Source organism: Dromiciops gliroides, chromosome 3 (assembly GCF_019393635.1).
Source record: "Dromiciops gliroides isolate mDroGli1 chromosome 3, mDroGli1.pri, whole genome shotgun sequence".
Lineage (NCBI taxonomy): Eukaryota > Metazoa > Chordata > Mammalia > Microbiotheria > Microbiotheriidae > Dromiciops > Dromiciops gliroides.
The window spans coordinates 277,704,405-277,726,850 of record NC_057863.1 but is presented as its reverse complement, the minus strand read 5'-3'; positions in this window follow the sequence as shown (position 1 = coordinate 277,726,850).

The following is a 22,446-nucleotide window of genomic DNA, read 5'->3' as shown; positions in this document are numbered from 1 at the left end:
TGGAAACTTCTGTGTAAAGGTGAGAAAAGATGATGATGGTACGGTGAGATAGATAGGAAAATATAGTTCAGGAGAAAAATATAAGGAAAATATATAGACTGCATGGAAGCCTCCTGTCACAGGAGAGAGATGGTTCTTAGGTATTCCTCAATAAAGAATTACACTCTTGGGGCAGCTAGGTGGTGCAGTGGATAGAGCACCAGCCCTGCAGTCAGGAGGACCTGAGTTCAAATCCAACCTCAGACACTTAACACTTACTAGCTGTGTGACCCTAGGCAAGTCACTTAGCCCCAATTGCCTCAGAAAAAAAAAAGAATTACAGTCTTGCACACAGTCCAATTAGAATCAAAATAGTCTTTTATTTGGCACTGGGGAAAGTGACAGTTGGAAGTCAAAGACTTCACCTCTGGGGAGGAGGGCTTAGAAACATTCTCCTCCTAGAACAGAGGGAAGGCAAAAGCTTTTATAAAGGATAGACAGGGTGTCTACTTGAAAATGGGAAAGTTCCCTTTTGGGGAAGCTTGGATGCTTGCCATATTCCTAAGAATGGAAGGGGATTTTTTGGAAACTATGGTCTTAACCTTTGGGGTCAGGTAGTAGCCACACCTAATTGACTTTCCTGCTATAGAATTTTATCTCCCCTTATTTTTATTTTATTTATTTTATTTTAATTAGTTAATTAATTAATTTGGGGGGGGGTGAGGCAATTGGGGTTAAGTGACTTGCCCAGAGTCACACAGCTAGAAGTTTCAAGTGTCTGAGGTCAGATTTGAACTCAGGTCCTCCTGAATCCAGGGCCGGTGCTTTATCCACTGGGTCACCTAGCTGCCCCTATCTCCCCTTATTTTTAAGGTGCATCCATCCTGATATCTAGTTGGTCAATCTAAACTTTAATAATCCCTTGATTCCTAGATATGTCTGTTCTATTATCTGGTCATCTTTGGTTTTGCTTCTCACAGAAGAAACTTCTTCTGATTTATCCTAAACCCCATGTCACTCCTATCTCTAATCTATTTATTCTATTTTCTTCAAAAAAAGGATTGGTGGATAAAGTTCATAGCAAGCATCATGTAGCACCACAAAGGATGAAAATGACTATATATTAGTAGACAGGAAAAGACTTCTTAAGGGTGTGGAGTTAACTCTGATTTAGTTGCCTGTGCACAGTCAGACCATTGACAATTCAGAGTTAAGATCAGAATTTATAGTAAATAAAAAATAAAAAATGAGAAAAAGTTATGATGTACAATTAGAAATATTTAACACTGAATTATTTATAAAAGCTATTGAAAGTTTAAAAATGGGAAACTGGGATAACTTATATGGCATCAACAAAGATGAAAATAATTTCCTCTTGAAGTCAAGCCAATGTAAATCAATTGCTACAATGAGGCCGCTAAAGGAGTCCAGAAAGGACCTTAGTCAGCAAACATTTAACTTGCCAAACAGAAAGCAATAGCTGCCAAAAGCAACACTGGGTTAGAATATAAACTCATCAGTAAAATCTTTCAAAGAAAGATGAAGGATGATTATGATTGCAGTATGGTAGGTCATGCAGGAGCCCAACTCCCCCTTTTTGCTCCAGTACCCTGATAAGGAAAGCCCCTTCCCAATACCCTGGTCAGGGAAGCCTCAGCAGTAAAGAAACCACCCCCTGGGGCAGCTAGGTGGCGCAGTGAATAAAGCATCGGCCCTGGATTCAGGAGGACCTGAGTTCAAATGCCGTCACAGACACTTGACACTAGCTGTGTGACCCTGGGCAAGTCACTTAACCCTCATTGCCCCCACCCCCCCACAAAAAAAAAAAAAGAGAGACCACCCCAATCAGTGACAGCCAACTTCAGAACTCTGAACCCAGGACATCCTTTAGCAGAAATCTGAGTGCAGATATACACTATAGGAAGTAGAAGCAAGGGGCAAAAATCTAGGAATGCAAGTCAGGACCAAACAAGGCCTGACCACCCCATGCAAGAGGTTTGGAGGGAGCAGAGCCTGGCTCTGGCCCTAAGTCCCAAATCAAGAATTGAGGCTAGGGGGGCAGCTAGGTGGCACAGTAGATAAAGCACCAACCCTGGATTCAGGAGGACCTGAGTTCAAATTCAGCCTCAGACACTTGATCCTTACTAGCTGTGTGACCCTGGGCAAGTCACTTAACCCTTATTGCCCTGCAAAACAAAACAAAACAAAACAAAACAAAAAAGGATTGAGGCTAGGTATCTGAGTTTAATCTTTTTTTTTTTTTTTTTTGGTAAGGCAATTGGGGTTAAGTGACTTGCCCAGGATCACACAGCTAGTAAGTGTTAAGTGTCTGAGGCCGGATTTGAACTCAGGTCCTCCTGACTCCAGGGCTGGTACTCTATCCACTGTGCCACCTAGCTGCCCCCTGAGTTTAATCTTACAGAGTTGTGTGGTTTTTTTTTTTTAAGAATGTTAATAGAAGAGGGGACTTTCAAGTATTCCTAATGAAAAGATCAGAGTTGAGTAGAAACTTTGAAGCTTCTACTTCACAGGAGAAGACATAGAAAGCCCTGAAGATCTAGCACTCTAAACTTCAAAGACCTAGATGTGTCTGATCCTGAGAGGGGGAGGTCAGCATAATAGCCCTTAGTTACCTGGAGAAACCAAACAAATCTGACCACTCTACGCAAAATTTCCATAGGGAGAGGTTCCTGGTTCTGGCATAAAATCTCAGTTCAGGAACTGAGAGTAGAGAGGTAGTAAAATGCAGAAAACCCTAATCACTATCAAGAATTATAGTAGATCCAGAGATGCTCACACATCTAGTCTGAGAGGAGAGAATAACAGACTCAAAGAAAAAAATGGAGGTTCCTCAAAAACTACCCCAAATACCTGGAAGACATGAAGCAAGAGATTTACCAAAAAACAAACAAAAAACAAAACAACAACAACAATAAATCTAAATAAAATCTCTGGAGGAAAAAAAATGGAAGGAGAATAAATAGTTTAGAATAGGAAGTGGTAAACCTTATCAAAGTAATAGACTCTGAAAATTAGAATAAGCCAAACAATGACCCCATGGGACAACAAGAAATATTAAAACAAAACCTAAAGGTCAAGTAAAGCTCATTTAAGAACCATTAAACTACCTGAAAACCATCATTAAGATTTTAAAAATATATATACTAGACACTATATTTCAAGAAATCACAAATGAAAACTGACCAGAATCAGAGAGATAAGTAAATTACCTCTTGAAAGAAACCTCTAAAGGAAAAGTACCAGGAACATCATAGCTAAAATCTTGGGCTTCTACATAAAGAAAAACCATTGCAAACATCCAGAAAGAAGGTGTTTAAGTACAGAGGAACCAAAATCAGGATCACCCAAGATCTGGAAGCTTCTACTATAATCAAGAGGAGCTTTTGAAATACAATATTCCAAAACACAAAAGATGTAGACTTTCTTTTCTTTTCTTTTTATTTTTTTTTTGGGGGGAGCGGGACAATAAGGGTTACCTGCTCCAGACATGGACTTTCAATCAAGAATGACATCTAAGGGCAGCTAGGTGGCACAGTGGATAAAGCACCAGCCCTGGATTCAGGAGGACCTGAGTTCAAATCTGATCTCAGACACTTGACACTAGATTTGTGACCCTGGGCAAGTCACTTAACCCTCATTGCCCTGAAAAAAAAGAAAAAAAAATGACATCTAGAATAGCTGAGTATAATAATCCTATAAGGGGAAAAGTTGGATCTTTAATGTCTGATGAAAAAACCACAGCTGAGCATGATCTTAGAAATTAAAACACAAATTAAGATAAAGCTAGAAAAGTAAATTTGAGCAATTTGAAGGAGATATATAATTATTTATTGTTAATATTCTAACAAGGGAAGAAGAAACAAGTGTCCCTTGAAAATAAGAACCTTAATCTTTTCAAAGGATATTGAGGGAATTAAATAAGAAAAATTAGAGGGTGGCTAGGTGGCACAGTGGATAAAGCACCAGCCCTGGATTCAGGAGGACCTGAGTTCAAATCTGGTCTCAGACACTTGACACTTACTAGCTGTGTGACCTTGGGCAAGTCACTTAACTCTCTTTGCCCCACCAAAAAACCCCACAACAAAACAAATAAACAAACAAACAAAAAAAGAAAAACTAGAGACCATGCATGGGTTGGTTCAATTCTAAGAGTTTTAAGTGGGGAACCAGAAGGGAGAGTAAAAGGAATACATCAATATAGAAAGGAAGAAGAAGCAGATGGAATCTATTACTAATCATTAGAAGAAGATTATACAAATATAGATAAAGAGGTGGGGGAAGTAGACAACAGATGAACCATACTCTTATCTGAACTGGACAAAAGAGGATTGAAGGGGCGGCTAGGTGGCGCAGTGGATAAAGCACCGGCCCTGCATTCAGGAGGACCTGAGTTCAAATCCAGCCTCAGACACTTGACACTTACTAGCTGTGTGACCCTGGGCAAGTCACTTAACCCCCATTGCCCAACAAAAACAAAAACAAAAACAAAAAAAAAAGAGGATTGAAAATATAAACATAGACACACATACACAAATGGTTTGCTGTAGAAATACATCACATTCAACAAACAAGAAAACAAGTAGGAATGGCTGGTAGAGGTAAAAGGGAGGATAATAATCACAAGCAAACAAATTTTCCTGATCCTACAAAAAAGAAAGAAAAGAAAAGAAAAACTAAAGGAAAAGTAAATAATGAGACTCTAAGTGGGAGAGGTGTGCTCATCAATTGAGAAATAGCTAGGTAAATTGGGATACAGGGCTGTAACAGATTATTGCACTGTAGGAAATGATGAAAGAGGTCATTTCAGAGATTCCTAGGTAGTATAAACTGGCAAAAAGTAAATTGAACAGAACAGAAGAACAATTTATATGACAACCATAGCTATAAAGTAAAACAGTTTTGAAAAACTTAAGAACTCTGATCAAAGCAACGACCAGTCATGTCTTCAGAAGATCTTTAATGAAGCATATCTCCTACTTGTGATGGAGAGCAGATGGACTCAAGGTGCAGAAAGAAACATTCATTTTTTGATATGGTCACTATGTGGATTTGTTTTACTTGACCATGATTATTTGTTTCAAGGAAAGGTTTGTTTTGTTTTGTTTTCTTTGTTTTATTTTTTCTTTTCTTTTCTTTTTTGCAGGGTAATGAGGGTTAAGTGACTTGCCCAGGGTCACACAGCTAGTAGGTATCAAGTGTCTGAGGTTGGATCTGAACTCAGGTTCTCCTGAATCCAGGATCCAGGGCTGGTGCTTTTATCCACTGTGCTACCTAGTTGCCCCTGTTTTGTTTTGTTATTAATGGGGGGGGGGGAGTTGTATTTGGAAAGGAGAGGAGGACTAGCAATAGGAATGCAAAAAAAAAAAAAGAAACAAAAAAAGATTATTGTTGCCTTTGTGTGTGTGTGTGCAGTTTTTGTTTTAAATTTTTGCAGGGCAATAAGTGTTAAGTGACTTGCCCAGGGTCACACAGCTAGTTAAGTGTCAAGTGTCTGAGGCTGGATTTGAACTCGGGTCCTCCTGAATCCAAGGCCAGCGCTTTATCCACTGTGCCACCTAGCTGCCCCCTATTGTTGCATTTTTTAATGCAGAGGGGAAAACAGTATAAAGTTTAGGAGACACAAACAAGCAGGAAAGCTTTGAAACCAATAGATTGAATTTATTAAATGCTTGCTGAGTTGTTTCATTGGTGTCCTACTCGTCATGACCCCATTTAGGGTTTTCTTGGCACAGATATTGGAGTGGTTTGCCATTTCCTTCTCCAACTCATTTTACAGATAAGGGAACTGAGGCAAATAGGATTAAGTGATTTATCCAGGGTCCCAGAGCTAAGACCAGATGTGAACTCAGGAAGATGAGTCTTCCTGGCTATAGGCCAGGTGCTCTATCCATTGTGCCACCTAGATGCCCCGAATAAAAAATTCATGTTTTTTTAAAATATTGTCTCCCCTATTAGACTGAACTCCCTGAGATCAGGTACTGTATTTTGCCTTTTTTTTTTTGTATCTCCAGACTTTAACACAGTATATGGTAAATAGTAGATATTTAACAAATGTTTAGTTAACTAAAATTAAAGTCAGTTGTTTATAATAGATTTTTGTTTTCATGTGCAATTCTCTTTTTTCTGTTTTTTTTTTGTATATGGAAACATTGATGTTTGATGATACTTGTTAAGTACAGAACAACAAAAAATTAAAATTAAAAAAAAATTTAAGCCAGAAAGCAGCAGTGGAAGAAAAAACAAACAAAACCCCACAATCATAGAACAAAGTGAAGCAAGCAGATGGACATTTTGGCAGTTCCAACCTCAACAAGCACAATTTTCATGAAGACAGGCTGGTGACCTTGGCCTAACTGACATCATACTATAGTATAGCCAAGTGAGTTAAACAGACACAGGTGGTAACTGATAGTAGGCGGGCACTGGGAGGGGAGAAAGGATCACACTCCTGTCCAGAAGAAATCACATGGTCTCTATGCAAAAAAAAAACTATGCTAGAAACTTTTAACCTCACATTTTACAAGGTGTCCCTAATTTTACCATTTCCATTTCCTTTTTTAGGTTTTCAACATTTCCTTTATTATGTTAGCACAGGGCAGGGTCAACTCTACCTCTTTAGTGTCCCCAGAATATTTGGCTTGGTTTGGATCTTTTAAGGACCATAAAACTGTCTTTAAAATATAGCAGGCATTAGGGGCAGCTAGGTGGCACAATGGATAGAGCACCAGCCCTGGATTCTGGAGGACCTGAGTTCAAATCCAGCCTCAGACACTTGACACTTACTAGCTGTGTGACCCTGGGCAAATCACTTAACCCCAATTGCCTCACCAACCCCCCCCCCCAAATATAGCAGGCGTTAGAGTTCTATGGGTTTTCTTTGGCTTCCCTCCCCCATGCCCCTGGCCCGGTGTCAATGGTACCTTCTCATCTTCTCCACCTCACCTCCCTTTTCAGCTTTTTCTGTTTTGTCTACCCCTGGTAGATTGTAAGCTCCTTTAGGGGAGGGACCATCTCTTTTTCTCCATACGTTATTTGTATCCCCAGTGCTTACCATATAGATGTTTGTCTTTTTGAAGAGGACCAAAGACATGATGGCAATGTCCTGACTCCATGGTGAATTGGATTTAAATGAGGCAGAATTGCTCCAGGTCATCAGCCTCCCTCTCTTCCAGAGTCATCAAAATACAGTTGTAAGATAAAAGTCAAAACAGCTGGTGATCGCCTGGGATGCAGTGAATGATCTTGATGTCTTCAATGTCTGACCAAACTCTAAGCATTCCACTGCACGTGCTTCAGCTGCCTTCATGGCTAGTGGAACAAATTGTTCTCATCCTCCCATTCTACCGGGGAAAGTGTTAACGTGATTGGGGTAGACATCCCCCACTAACTCACCACGGAATTTGAAGCCCTTAGGCTAACCACATCCTGGTTTTACCAGGGTGTGGCATTGTGCATGCTACAACTTCTTGGAGACACAGGTGAGAGTTGGGTGACAAGTGTACACCAAAAGTGGATGAGCAGCCCTGAAAAGGGCTTGGCAAGCCCTCCTACTGGAGGGGCTGTTGTTGTTTGTCCTTCATTCTCAAAGAGGACCATGACATCAGGGTGATATGACTTGCAGAGAATTTAAGTGAGGGAGGGCTGTGTAAAGGTCACCAATCTCACTCTCTCCTCCAGAGCTATCTGGGTCCAGTGGCAAGATGTACATCAGGACAACTGGAAATGGCCCCCAATGTTTTAAGGCAATTGGGGTTAAGTGACTTGCCCAGGGTCAAACAGCTAGTAAGTATCTGAAAAGAGATTTGAGGGGCACCTAGGTGGCGCAGTGGATAGAGCACCGGCCCTAGAGTTGGGGTACCTGAGTTCAAATCCAGCCTCAGACACTTAACACTTACTAGCTGTGTGACCCTGGACAAGTCACTTAACCCCAACTGCCTCACTAAAAAAAAGAGAGATTTGAACTCAGGTCCTCCCAACTTCAAGGCCAGAGCTCTATCCACTGTGCCATCTCGTTACCACCAGAGGTGCTAATCCTCCTGGGATACCCCATACACTCCTTGGCACATAATATGTGCTTAATAAATGTTTATTTACTCAACAACTAAAATAAAAGTATAGAGAAACAGCATGGAATAGAGAATAGGAGTGCAGGATTTATAATCATTAAGATATGCATCCTGGGGGCAGCTAGGTAGTACAGTGGATAGAGCACCGGCCCTGCAGTCAGGAGGACCTGAGTTCAAATTCGGCCTCAGACACTTGACACTTACTGGCTGTGTGACCCTGGGCAAGTCACTTAACCCCAATTGCCTCACTAAAAATAATAATAATAAAAAATTTAATAAAGATATGCATCCTGATTCTACCTCTGACACTTAGCTATAGGATCAAGTGCAAGCCACCAATTGGTAGCTAGGTGGTGCCATAGTGCATAAAGCACTGGACTAGGAATCAGGAAGACTCTTCTTCCTAAATTCAAATCTGGCCTCAGACACTTACTAGCTGTGTAACCAACCAACAATGAATCTCAGTTTTCTCATATGAAAAACAGGGATGGTAATATCTTCCTTATAGGGTGGTTTGTGAGGCTCTAATGAGGTAATATATATATATATATATATATATATATATATATATATATATCATTCTTCGTTTTGTTGTTTTGTTTTGTTTTTGTAGGGCAATGAGGGTTAAGTGACTTGTCCAGGGTCACACAGCTAGTAAGAGTCAAGTGTCTGAGGCTAGATTTGAACTCAAGTCCTCCTGAATCCAGGGCTGATGCTTTATCCACTGCACCACCTAGCTGCCCCCTAAAGCATTCTTCAAGCATGAAAGCACTATATTATCACCTGAGAGGCAGGTGGCATAATGGACAGAGGGCTGGCCCAGGAAGTCTTGGGTTCAAATCTTATTTTTTATACATGTTAGCTGTATGATTGTGTACAATTCATTTGACCACTCAGTGTGCCAGGAAACTCTCTCAGACTATGATTGGCAGAGGGGTTGTTTATCTGCACGTGTGGAGGAAATTTTAGCACTAGCATTTCCCCACACCTGATGAAGTCACAAATCTGAATACAAAAAAGTCAGCTACTGGGGGCAGCTAGGTGGCGCAGTAGATAGAGCACCGGCCCTGGAATCAGGAGTACCTGAGTTCAAATCCAGCCTCAGACACTTAACACTTACTAGCTTTGTGACCCTGGGCAAGTCACTTAACCCCAATTGCCTCACTAAAAAAAAAAAAAGTCAGATATTATGGTAATGATGATGATGGTTATCAGATCACCTTTCATAGTGAATATAATCACAAAATGCTGAATAAAATATGTTTATGTAATACACTAATGCTTTTTAAAAGTATTCATCATACTTTTAAGATAAAAAAAGATATGCCCAACCCACCACTTAGACCACAAGTGTTGTACATTGCACATGTTTTCAAACTTTTTCAATGTATTGATCAGTTATGCTGATTTGGGGGGGCTTTTTTTCTTGTTTTTAATATTTTAAAAATACTTGTTATATTTGATGGCTCCCTGAGTGGAGGCAGAAGGAGAGAGATACTGGGACAAACTATGGTGATATGCAGTAATATACAGCATAGACCAAAAGTCACGATGTTTTAATAACTTTTTGAAAATTATTTTTTCTTTATTTTCTGCCCTTTATAAGATTTGATTTTTCAAATGTAATATAGATTCATTTCCTATGTAAACTGTATATAATGCTATGGTATTGTAAACTAAAAATAAAAAATGAATGAATTATTAAATATTGAAGGCCCTTCGTGACTTCTGGCCCATGCTGTATAAAATAAGTCATTTAAAAACTTATTTTTTAAAAAAACTAAGCCTGAAAAAAAAAGTATTCATCATGACCAAGCAGGGTCTATACTAGAGATGCAACAGTAGGTAAGCATGAGAAAAATTTGCTGTCATTCAGTCATTTTTCAGTTGTGTCTGACTCTTCATGACTCCATTTGGGGTTTTCTTGGCAAAAATACTGGAGTGGTTTGCCATTTCCTTTTCTAGCTCTTTTTACAGATGAGGAAACCAAGGCAAACAGGGTTAAATGACTTGCTCAGGGTCATATAGCTAGTAAATGTCTGAGGCTGAATTTGAATTCAGGTGTTCCTGACTCTGGGCCCATTACTCTATACACTGCACCCAATGAGAAAAACTATCAACATTCAAACAAAACCCTCCCCAAATCCATATGATTATATCATCACATGCAGAAAAGCCATCTTATAAAAATCTAACATAATAAGAACACTAAAAAAATAAGGAAATAGGGTAGTTTTTTTTTCCTCAGCATAACATAAAGTATCAACCTGAGACCAAGAATCAATATAATATGTAGTGAAAAAATAGGATTCTCACTTTCACAACTTCTATTTGACATAGCTTTGGAAATGCTAATGTAGTAGACATGACAGATATGAGGGAACATTCAGACCACAAGAGAGAAACAGATGCTGAGTCACCAGGTCCAGAGCAACTGCAAACCAGAATACTGTTGGTGGGTGTAATTGCTTGAACCACTGTCAGTGATCTTTGAAAGATTGTGAAGAATGAGGAAGGAGAGAGATAGAGAGACAGAGACAGAGAAATAGAGACAGAGACAGACAGAGACAGAGAGACAGACACAGGGACAGACACAGAGACAGACATAGACACAGACACAGAGACACAGAGACAGAGAGAGAGAGAGAGAAACAGAGACAAAAGGGCAGCTAGGTGGCGCAGTGGATGGAGCACCAGCCCTGGAGTCAGAAGTACCTGAGTTCAAATCCGGCCTCAGACACTTAACACATACTAGCTGTGTGACCCTGGGCAAGTCACTTAACCCCAATTGCCTCACTAAAAAAAAAAACAAAAAACCTGAGACAAAGATAGAGGGAGAGAGAGAGACAGGGACAGAGAGACACACATACAGACAGAGACAGTGACACACACACACAAAGAGGGAGAGACAGAGACTGAGACAGAGACAGAGAGAATAGAGCCTACAAATTCTAGGACAGTGAGTTTGACTTTGATTATTGAAAAAAATTCCAGAATATAGTAGTGAGCATCTAGGAAAGGAAGTAGTCCTCACAAAGAGCCAGCATGTTTTCATCAAGAGCAGAGTTTGTCAGACTAACCCCATTACCTTTTTCAAAAGCTTTTCTAGATTGTTAGATTAGATAGGTAGATAGATGGATGGGTAGACAGAAGGATAGATGGATGTGGAAAGATAGGTAGATGGAAGGATGGATAGAAAGTTAAATAGAGCATTTATTAGGCACTTACTATGTGCAAGGCACTATACTAAATGATCTGGTATACAAATACCAGTGAACAACAAAGTCCTTACCCTCAAGGAGCTTATAGTCTAAGGGGGGGTGGAGCACAACACATAACCAGAAGCTAGAAAGCTGGGGAGGATCATGCAGGGATAAGGAGGTAAGACTAGATAATGACTAGAGTGAGTATGGGTGGGGCCTTTCATGAAATGGTAGTCCTGGCTAGGATTCACTGATCAGGAGAGCAGAAGAATATTGTTGATACGGTTCATCTCAAATTTTGCAAAGCATGTAGTAATTCTTTTTTTGTAGTTAATAATAATAATAATTACAACAACCAGCATTTATATAATTTATATAATTGCTTTAAAGTTTGCAAAGTGATTTGCAAACACTATCTCACTGAATCCTTATAACCCTGTGAGGTAGGTACTTTTATTATCCCCGTTTTGTAGATGAGGAAACAGGCTGGGAGGAATTAAGTGATTTGTCTGTGGACATTCAGTTTGTAAAGATCTGAGATGGAATTAGAACTTGGGCTTTCCCGACTCTGGATTCAGCCCTGCTCCAAGGTGCCACCTCCCTGTCATAAGATGAGAGGTATGGGCTAGATGATGGTTCAATTAAATGTATTTGGAATTGGTTGAATGGTGAGACCCCCAAAAGACATGGTTAGATGTTAACCTGGAAATAGGTCTTTAGTGAAGTGTTTCAGGGATCAAGTAGTTGATACTGTAGATTTTAACATTTTTATCAATGAGTTAAATAAAAGGATAGATAACTTGTTACATGACAGGGTCAGATTCCAAAAGACTTTGAATGGTTAGAATATTGGGCTGAATCTAATAAGTTTAATGGAGATAAATATGAAACCTTAAAGCTGGGTTTTAAAAAAAATCAACTTTAAAGTACAAAACAGGGGAAGAGCAACTAAATTGGAGATCATGTGAAAAAGATCTGGGGTTTTTAGTCAATTTCAAGCTCAATATAGGTAAAAAATGTCTTATGATAGCCAAAAGGGCAAATGTCATCTTAGGTTGCATTAAGAAGAGCACCATTTCCAGGGTTATTGAGCTGAGAGTACCTCTGAACTCTGTTCCAGTCAGTATATATCTGGATTAATGTGTCCAAATTTAGATGCCACATTTTAGGAAGCATGTTGATAAGCTAGAAAGTGTTCAGAAGGTGGTAAAGGCCTGGAGATCATGTTATGTGGAGATCGGTTAAAGGAACTGATGTTTAATACAGAGAAGAGAAAATTTAGGAGAGATATGATAAACGTCAAGTATTTGAAGACAAATAATATGGAAATGGGAATAAACTTGTCCTGTCTGGCCCAGAGGGTAAAAGTAAGAGCAATGTGTGGAAGTTGTGAAGAGGCAAGTTAAAGCTTGGTCTAAGCTTAACCATACCAACAACTAGGGCAGCCCCAAAGTGGAACGGAGTGCCTTTGAAGTCAGTGATTTCAGGGGCAGCTAGGTGGCACAGTGGATAGAGCACCGGCCCTGGAGTCAGGAAGACCTAAGTTCAAATCCAGACTCAGACACTTAACACTTACTAGCTGTGTGACCCTGGACAAGTCACTTAATCCCAATTGCCCCGCCAAAAAAAAAAAAAAAGATTGTGAAGTCAGTGATTTCACCCTCAATAGTGGTCTTCAAATAATACTGGGTGTGCTACAGGGCAGGAATTCTTACTTTTTTATCTCATGGCAATCTGGCAAAGCTTATGCATCTCTTCCCAGAATAATGCTCTTAAATAATACCTATGTTTGGGGCAAACTGCCTCAGTTTACCCAGATAACTCGAGGAGACCACCAAGTCAAGTAGAGACAGATTTATTACATTCCTGCAGGAATGGGCAAACTCAATGACTGAGTCGCAATAGCTAATACATGCCTTGACCTTTTATAGGAATGTTGGTCAGAGGGGAAGTCCCCACGCACACTAGGGCGAGCTCAGAATCTAACATACAATCCTGTCTCACCCAGGGTGCGTGTTTACCTCGTGATCAATGTATGGAGACATGCATACGTGTTCCAGGAACAAGGGGGAAAAGGGGAGGGGGAACAAGGTCAAACCAAAGGAAGAGGGAACAGGGGAGTGACAGTCAGATATTTCAGATCTCTCAGTTCCCACTGACTCCCCTCTCCCGGCCCCTATCTCTAAAGATATTCAACTTGAATAACAGGAGGAGTCACTCAGGTGTTTCAGCATTGTTTTGTAGTCGTGTTAATTTTAGAAGGATGACAGGGTTAAAATTTATCTTCGGGTATGTTGGGAAATCAAAGAAATAGAATAAAGAATAAAATAATAATCCATTGTTGGGACCCTAGGGTCAAGCGGATTCTGCTCTGAGAAAAAGAGACATGTCACTTAACATCTGGTCTCAACTTAATTGCTGCATCTTGTGCTGAGCCCTGTCCTTTCTTCTTGAGTCCTGAGTATTGAATTGGTGGGCAAACTCCCTGACCCACTCAACAGGGACTGGGGTTCTGACACATGATGGATTCCAGATAAAACTAATATGTAGCTGACAAGTGGGGAGACTGAGCAGAAGTAAAAATGCTGTTATTTGGCAATAAAACTTAAAGGAGACAGTGAGAATTTGACAAGCAATAAACTTTTAAACTAACTATACTGGGGTGGGGCTGGGTATCTTCCAGACCCCATCCTCAGAATTTAATCTGACTCAAATCCATAATCATCACATACACCTAGAAGCAATACATAGCACTTCAAAGAAAATCAGTTGTTTCACTCTGATGCTTGTGTCCCTATTGAATAGTTACAGGTTTTAGACTTTCTCCAGCTTATCTTTGAGAGGGACTGAAAAAGGATTAAGACCAGGAGAGGAATGTAAACCCAGTCCCAAAACTCATTGGTATGGGACTGTCGCCTTATTGGTATAGCACAAGGACCTGCCCTTGGGTGAGGGACAGAGTGGAGTGGAGTTGTTGAGAGCATGAGAGAAAAGAGTCACTTGGAGTTCTCTCTTCATGCTTTGAGTCATTTCCAGTGACTCCAAGTTTGGGCTACCAGCTTTGAGAGGGAAGATGGAAGAGCTCACCCCCACTTCAGGTTGCTGAAGGAAAAGATTCCAGGAAGAAGCCAACATGAGAGAAGCTGGAAGTCTCTTTCATGTCCCTGACCCCAGCTCACCATGCTAGACTGTGGCATGTTTCCCCTTGAGTGAGAACTAGGACTCTTGCTTGAGTTGAGTTGTCTCATTCCCAGAGAACTCCTTCACTATGATATGATATGATATGATATGATATGATATGATATGATATGATGATATAATCTACATATTCATACTCTGATTTCTATTTTGCTACACTTTGGATAAATGGGTTTCTTTGATATTCGTTATGTGTGTGTTCATTGTAGAACTGGAATTTGGTGGGAAATGGATAAAGGCTTAGAAACAGCACAAAAGAATTAGGAGAACATTGTACACAGTAACAGCAACATTATGCGATGATCAACTTTGATAGACTTAGCTCTTCTCAGCAATACAATGATGATGATTGATTATAATGGCAAAACATATGGTACCTACTTTGCTGGGCTAATATGAAGAAAATTCTTTGTCGAGTTTAAGGTACTTGATCCAAGACAATTTCAAAAGAATCATGATGGAAAATGCTCTCCACATCCTGAGAATGTAGTCTGAATGCAGATCGAAGCATGGTATTTTCATTTTTTGTGCGTGTTTTTTTCCTTTCTTGTTATTTTCCTCTTTTGTTCTGATTTTTCTCTCACACATCACTAATGTGAAATATGTTTAACATGATTGTAAATGTATAACCTATATCAGATTGCTTGCTGTCTTGAGGAGGGGAAAGGGGAGGGAGAAAAATTTGGAACTCAAATCTTAGAAAAATGAAGGTTGAAAACTATCTTTGCATGTAATTGGGGGGGAAATTAAATACTATTTTTTTTTTTTTTAGTGAGGCAGTTGGGGTTAAGTGACTTGCCCAGGGTCACACAGCTAGTAAGTGTTAAGTGTCTGAGGCCGGATTTGAACTCAGGTACTCCTGACTCCAGGGCCGGTGCTCTATCCACTGCGCCACCTAGCTGCCCTGGAAATTAAATGCTATTAAGAAAATGAATAGAATGTGGAATCCTCCTCCCAATATTAATGACAGTAATCAAAAGTTAGAGAGAGCCCAATCATATCCTCCTAGACTAATAATATCTAAGAGAGCATATAGATAAACTTCTAGTCCAGTAGCTCCTCTCTCTGAGGAAAGCAGAGTGGATGCCTCTGGCCCCAATTGTCTCCTTCCATTTTTGGCAGAAATTAAAGTCTTCCTTGGAGAAAGGTAGCAGGAAGAAGCTAGAGATGTCCATCTATTCCGCCTCCTTTTGAGCCACACAATGACAACCCCATGCTACATGTGGAGGAAAAGGCCTTGTAACATGAGGGTTCTCACTATATTAAAAAAAAATTCAAAGACCCCCCCCGCCCCACCCCCCCAGGTTAAGAACTTCTGCTGCAGAAGATGTTCTTGTTCAGGTACAAATTGGGCAGCTGGCCTCTTAATACTGTCCCAATTCTGAAATTCTGTAACTCTCTGAAATATTTGGGAGTTCCTAGATCTATAATGAAGATTGCAATAAAAATATAATGAGAGAAATAGGAAGGACTAAGCAGATGGAAAAGGAAATTTAGTGTTCATGGTTAGATGGAATCATTACTGAAAAATAAATTCATTTACATATGTAATGTAATAATACTCAAAATATTGATGGGTTTCTTCACAAAACTGGATAAAGACATACTGAAATTTATATGGAAAGTCAACTGAGCAAGAATATAAAGGTGGCACACTGTGGGAAAACACGTGATGAAGGTAGACCTACGTTCTCAGACCTACTATTAAAATTATCCGATGGTGGGCAAAATATAAAGAACCATATTGATGGAAGGATAGAAATGCTCAATATCTCAACAAATTATGCAGAAAATCGGTGTTTGATAAATCTACAGCCAATAAAAACTAGAAGTACTTATTATTTGATAGATGAACTTGTTAAAAAGTGGTTAGCAATATGGTAAGAAATAGACTTATATCTTATACTGTACATAGTCAGATCCAGTTGGGTGATATCTATAAAAATAAAAAGTGAACTAAGTAGAATAATGCATTTATCTTAATTTTTGAAGGATAAAATTTTAAACCATCAAACAATGCAAAAAATATTAAGGCTAGGAAGATGCATTCCACTACATAATAAAAAAAATGTTAAACAATAAAACCCAATATAATCAGAAGAAAAATAACAGACTTGAAAAAAATATTTATGGTATATATGACAAATTAAAAATTATATCTAAACAATAAATGCCTTCAACAAAGAGGATAATGATGAATAGGATGCAGAAGAGAACCCTGTACTCTCTAAAAAGTAAATGAGAGTCTGTTAGACTTAAAAATGTTGAAGGAATGAGTATTCATCAACTGAAAGAGGGTCTGCTCTTTCCCCAACTTTCTCTCCCAGTACCAATCCAGTAAAAGTCACTGTAACATTCTTTGTCTTCTTTGGTCTAAATTTTTCTTGTATACTCAAATATAAAAAAAGCCCAGGAGTTAGCTAGAGATAAACAAACATTTTAATTAGGACAGAGGGCCAAACCTGTCTAAATAGAAGTCCTTTTGTCCCTTCATGGAGCCCCAAAGAAGTTCTCCATAAGTGTAAGCTCTCTATTGGACTCTGGGAGGTGTTTCCTTTGTAGAATTCTACCCTTTCTCAGTGTCTTTCTCGAATCCTGATACAAAAGCTGCTGTCAGTTACTGCTGCTCTAGGGATGCTGGTACTAGTTTCAGTAGTAAGTTATTTATTGACTCTTACAGGACCTTCATGACTTCTGATCTTCCAAAGTTCACAAATTCAATCCCATCAGTTATATCTAAAAAAATGGTTACCTTTTTTTTTTTTTTTTTTTTTTTTTTTTTTTGCGGACCCTCTGTTTGCCCAGGGCATGTCCCTACTTTCAGCTAGATATGTTTTCACCTACTGTAAGAAATAGAACTCCAATAACTTCTGGAACTCAGCATTGGTGATGTGTCAAAGGCTCATTTATTGTCATTCTCATGAGAATGGGCCACTCCCTAACAAAGAGAACAAGGGTGCAGGCTCGCTGGGCTGGCCTATCCCTACCAGCGATTGGCCCTCCCCCTAGTTAATCAATCAAACACAGCATCCCCACCCCTCCATATATATTTATAGTACCTACTGTGTGCTAGGCTCAGTGCTAAACACTGGATATACATAAAAGATAAAGAAAGATAGTCCTTACCTTCAAGGAGTTTACAATCTAATGGGGGAAGATAACACATTAGAGGAAAGGAAGAAAGTATTTGGGCTATCTAGGTGTCAAACTAGGTAGCAGTCCTGGGGCTAGAGTCAGGAAGACTCATCTTCCTGAGTTCAAATTTGGCCTCAGACATTTACTAGCTGTGTGACTTCCTGGGGCAGCTAGGTGGCACAGTGGATAAAGCACTGGCCCTGGATTCAGGAAGAACTGAGTTCAAATCCAGCCTCAAACACTTAGCACTTAGTAGCTGTGTGACCCTGGGCAAGTCACTTAACCCCCATTGCCCTGTAAAAAAAAAAAAAAGTGATTTGCTCAAGGTCCTGACTCTTAGTCTTGTACTCTTCACAGAACCATGGTTAGTAAACTGTATGAGAGTTCAAGAGCACCTAGGTATAACATTGAAGTTAAGATGAACAAGACAGCAGCAAAAGGAGAAAGAAATGGGGCAGCTAGGTGGTGCAGTGGATAGAGCACCGGCCCTGAAGTCAGGAGGACCTGAGTTCAAATCTGGCCTCAGACAATTGACACTTACTAGCTGTGTGACCCTGGGCAAGTCGCTTAACCCCAATTGCCTCACCAAAAGAAAAAAAAAAGAATAAAAAAGGAGAAGGAAATGTTAAAATACATTAGTGGGCTACCTCCATGAATGATCTCCATACTTTAAGGGAAGCTTTTTTTTTTTGACTCTATGAAACACCAGTGTACCCTGCTTGAAGTCTATCCTGAAGATATTTTGAATTTAATATGTCCCACACAGAACTCATTATCTTTCTCCTCAAACCTAATCCTCTGCTGAACTTGTATATTACTGTCAATGGCACCATCATCATTCCAGATGCTCAAATTCACAATCTCAACATCATCCCACTATCACTCACCTGTCATATCCACATTCTTTCCTTTTCCACATCTTTTCATGTCCTCTTTCCTGTACTCACACAGTCACTACTCTAGTTTGGGTGCTTATAACTTCATGAGTAGAAATAGCCTAATTGTTCTTCCTGTTTAAGCATCTGCCTTTTCCAATCCATCTTCTACACTGCTGTCAAAACAATTTTTTCCTAAAGCACAGATAGAATAGACTCAGTAAACTCCAGTGGTCCCCTACTGACTCTAGGATAATATAAACTCCCCTGCTTAATATAAATATAAACATAATATGTATATTGTGAATATATAAATATAATAAATATACATGATAAGACATAATAAAATAGTCAATCAATATATACATATAATAAATATAAATATAAACTCCTCTTTTGAAGATTATAAATTTTGTCACAACCTGAACTCTTCTTCCCTTCCAATCTTCTTACACATTACTCTCCTCAAAGCACTCTACAATCCAGCAATACCAACCTGCTAGCTATTTCTCACACATGACACTCCTCTCATCTCTGTGCCTGGAATACATCTCCTTCTCTCCTCTGCCTCTTGGAATTCCTTTTCCTCATCTCCTCAGCTACTCACATCTTCCCTGCCTTGTATTCATTTTGTCTATAGTCTGTATATACTTACATATATGTATATATAATCTCTCTGATAGAATATATGCTACTTGATGTCAGAGACTGATTCGTTCTTATCTTTGTATCTTAGCACTTAGCACACAGTAGGCATTTAATTAATGATTGGTAATTGGTTGACTGAATTCAGGAAGACTTGTAAAACTTCTTTGTGGGGCAGCTAGGTGGTGCAGTGGATAAAGCACAGCCCTGGATTCAGGAGGACCTGAGTTCAAATTCAGCCTCATACACTTGACACTTACTAGCTGTGTGAACCTGGGCAAGTCACTTAACCCCCATTGCCCTGCAAAAAAAAAAAAAAAAGGAATACTTCGTTCTGGTTAACTAGTTTTTGCATGTAGATTGTAGACTAGTGATGAAAAAGGGGAGGGTCCATTCATGTTAGAGACTAGGGGTTAAAACAGGGCCTTTGAGCCCCCATTCTTTGCATCTACCAGCTGCACACTGGGTTGCCCATTCTCAGGAGAATAACAATAAATGAGCCTTTGACACATCACTGCTGCTGAGTTTCAGAGAATTATTGAGCAGGAGTTGTTATCCTCATACTAGGCAACTAGGCATCAGAAGACTTGGGTTGTAGGTAGAATGCCACTGCTTATTAGCCCTGAGTAACTTAGGGCAAGTCACTTGATCACTCTGATTGTTAGTGCCTTCACCTATATGGGGATAATGATACCTGTTTTGCCTCTGGTCCCACTGTCTTTGGGAGGATTCCAATGAGATAAAGTACATGGAATCATTTTGAAATCAACAAAGCCCCATATAAATAGGAGAAATTGTAAATTGCTAGAGAAGGAATGAACCTTAAAAATCCTCTATTATACATCCATTTAATTTTGTTTTGTTTTGTTTTTTGGTGAGGCAATTGGGGTTAAGTGACTTGCCCAGGGTCACACAGCCAGTAAGTGTCTGAGGTCAGATCTGAACTCAGGTCCTCCTGAATCCAGGGTCGGTGCTCTATCCACTGCCCCACCTAGCTGCTCCACCCATTTAATTTTATGGCTGAGAAAGGTGAAATCCATCATGGTAAAATGACCTACCCAAGGTCATAGGGCTAATTCATGGGCAAGCCAGGATTAAAATCCTTTCACCACACTACTGGCTTTTTTTTTTCTTTTTAGGAGAGTGGTTATTTTCAGAAGAATAGGTACTTCAGAGAGGATTAGACAAAGGTCGGTTAGCAGAAGCTGACTGATACTGAAGAGAGTTGGGAGTTACCTGGGTGCCCTGTCAAAGAGGCCCATCCGTGTCAGCAGAGAAAAGGGAACTGAAAGAAATGAAAAGAAGAAATGATGAAGCATTACTGGCTTGTTGGCTTAAGCTATCTGAGAATTCTCTTGAGATCTGCAAATGTGAGTTGCAAATGTGTTCATCTGAACATCAACCCAGGATGGTTTGTGAATTTTATTTTGAATTGCCATGTTTTTCCCTCTGTATTTCCTACTGACCCAGAAAGTATCACTCTAATGACTGATAAACGGTATTTGTTCAGTGACTGTTTCGCTAGGGGCCAACCTCAGGGCAGAGAATGTACTCAGTCTTAGAAACTATGTTTAACAGGCATAGGCTCTCTCTTGCTTGCATCTATGTGGGCCTCTAGTCCAGTACCTTTGAATCTTTCAAAGCACAGAATAATAGGGTGGGTCTTTCACAACTTTCAAAACCCTCACTACTTCATCCTCGACCCCTCCCTCCATCAACACTTCCTTCCCCTCTTGAGTTTAGAGCTAAAGGTTAAAAAAAAAAAATCCCTGCCTCTAAACGAGCACACAGGAAATTGGTAAACCAAAGCATGGGCCATGTTATTTTGCTACTTTCATTTTCTGTGTGCAGAAAAAAACCAAACCATGCTACACAAAGCTAAACAAAGAAGAAAACAGAATGAAAACATTCTTGTGGAAAGTACCATTTGATTACCTAAGAGGAGGAGAGGATTTTCAAGATAGGTTGGCTAGAAAGTAATTCTTCCAGTTCTCTGCTCTAGGATGGTGAGCACTGGAACTGGAACTGTACTTGGAACATATATAAATCAGAACATTGAAGCAAAGAACACTATAAATCCAGGGCCAAATGCAATAGAGAGAACAGTTTCTGGGACTAAAATCCACAAAGTTGTGCAGGCTGCCTACTTGTTGAATAAAAAGTATTTCTACCCCAGGGGATCTGGTCACTGAGCTAGCCTTATTTGTTTTTTGTTTTTGTTTGTGAGGCAATTGGGGTTAAGTGACTTGCCCAGGGTCACCCAGCTAGTAAGTGTTAAGTGTCTGAGGCTGGATTTGAACTCAGGTACTCCTGAATCGAGGTCCAGTGCTCTATCCACTGCGCCACCTAGCTGCCTCAACTAGCCTCATTTGAAAAAAAGAGAAGCTAGGCATATGCAAGTAGACTCAGCAAGCACACTAGACAGTCCTGAATTTCCAACTGCCTGCCTTCCCTGTAGTGGTACAGTGTGGAAAAAATGCATTGGATTTGTAGTCACAGGATCTGGGTTCAAACCCTAGCTCTGAAACTCGTTAACTGTGTGGCCTTAAGCAAATGAAAGTATCACAGGGCCTCAGTTTCTTCTTCGGTAAAAGAAGAGGCTTGGATTAAATGATAACTAGGGCTTCTTCCAACTCTGAATCTATGATATTATAATCTTATACTGACACATTTTGTTACTCCCTGGACCCAAACTGTTCTTTTCCCCCTCCTTCCTTCCCTTCTCCTCCCAGCTTTCTCCTCTACCTCATCTCCCAGGATCCCTCTGGCTTCAGGCCCCTTGCAACCTTTCTACAGGAGTGATGGACAGAAGAGAAAGGATTTTCATTTGGTGGGTCACTCCCCTGTTCAAAAAATTCCAGTGGCTCCCCATTGCCACTCGGAAAAAGACAAATTCCTTGCTTAGCACATGAGTTAATGGAAAGAGTTTATTAAGAGCTTACTATGTGCAAGGCACTGGAGATAGAAATTTTTAAAAAGTCAGGCAGTCTGTATTCTTGGTTTTTTGCTTTTGTTTTGTGGGGCAATGGGGGTTAAGTGACTTGCCCAGGGTCACACAGCTAGTAAGGGTCAAGTGTCTAAGGCTGAATTTGAACTCAGGTCCTCCTGAATCCAGGGCCAGTGCTTTATCCACTGTGCCACCTAGCTGCCCCCTGTCTGTATTCTTAAGGAGCTCATATTCAAATGTGGGGAGATAAGAGGTTTCCCCTACAGAGCAAATGCAAAGTCTCAGTGTTCCTTAGGGTCCAGCATCAAGACAAATGATAATGAATCTTCTTTAGTGCCATTTCCATGAACAATAAAGATAGGGTGTTTCTGGCGCTC